Source organism: Suncus etruscus, chromosome 12, assembly GCF_024139225.1.
Source record: "Suncus etruscus isolate mSunEtr1 chromosome 12, mSunEtr1.pri.cur, whole genome shotgun sequence".
Classification (NCBI taxonomy): Eukaryota; Metazoa; Chordata; class Mammalia; order Eulipotyphla; family Soricidae; genus Suncus; species Suncus etruscus.
Window position 1 is genome coordinate 82,336,836 of NC_064859.1, and position 1,142 is coordinate 82,337,977.

Consider the following 1,142-nt stretch of genomic DNA (forward strand, 5'->3'; position numbering starts at 1 on the left):
TATTTTTATACATTTTTATGTATGTATATTATGAATACAAAGGTACTTAATCTATATTGATTTAACTTTTGTGCATGGTATTAGAAAGAGGTCTGAATTCTTTTCTTTTTTTGCTTGTAGCTGACCAATTTTCCCAGCAGCAATTGTTAAAGAGGCTGTTTTTGTTGCAATTCATACTTTTTGCTCCCTTATTAACTGAATATACCTGATGGTCTGTCTCAGGGTATTCAACTCAGTTCCATTAACTTGAGTATTTGGGTTTTTTTTTTATTCCAGTACAATACTATTTTAAATACTATCACTTTGGAGCACAGTTTAAAATTGAGAAAACTGATGCCTCTCATTCCCCATAGTGGTATTAAAAGTCTGAGAAAACTCATAAACTAAATAAAAATTATTTGTCTTTTGAAGATTGATTAAATGTTGATATGTCCTGTAACAGAACTCAAGACAATCATCTGAAAAGACAAGGAAAAAGGAAAAACAATATGGAACAAAATCAGACTAACTTTATGTGTCATCTTTGTTCAGGGGCCATGCTAATCTTCTCTGTATTGTTCCAATTTTAGTATATGTGCTGCTGAAGCAAGCACCAGACTAATTTTAAATTGAGGTTAAAGTGGACTGACTTGTGGCTGGCGAGGTGGTGCTAGAGGTAAGATGTCTGCCTTGCAAGCACTAGCCAAGGAAGAACCAGGGTTTGATCCTCCGGCATCCCATATGGTCCCCCAAGCCAGGGGCAATTCCTGAGTGATTAGCCAGGAGTAATCCCTGAGCATCAAACAGGTGTGGCCAGAAAAACAAACAAAAAAATAAATAAATAAAACAAAATAAAGTGGACTGACTTTAAGCAGGTAAAAAGAAAATTTTAATAGTGACAAGAGTATCTTAAAATTGAATGCATTGATTTTTTTATGCAACTGAAAAAATTTCCTATAAGCCCAAGCCATCATGAAGCATACAAAATCTGTTAGATTAAATATCATAAAATTAGCATGGGTAATTTCTAAGGATGGGGGTTACAAGAAATTTTACTATAACTTTTCTGTTATTGATATTTTGTTGAATTATACAATTACTAATTATTTAATCATAAGTGCTTAGTAATATCTATTTAAGTTTAATATATGTTATCGTATGTA

The 1,142-nt window shown here is 32.4% G+C and overlaps 1 non-coding gene across 1 annotated transcript; it reads right to left on the reverse strand.

Annotated features, from left to right (window-relative positions):
- Positions 1-482: 482 nt before the first annotated feature.
- LOC126025204 (U6 spliceosomal RNA) lies at positions 483-593 on the reverse strand. Its single transcript, XR_007501245.1, has one exon. It is a non-coding gene; the product is annotated as a U6 spliceosomal RNA (small nuclear RNA).
- Positions 594-1,142: the final 549 nt, after the last annotated feature.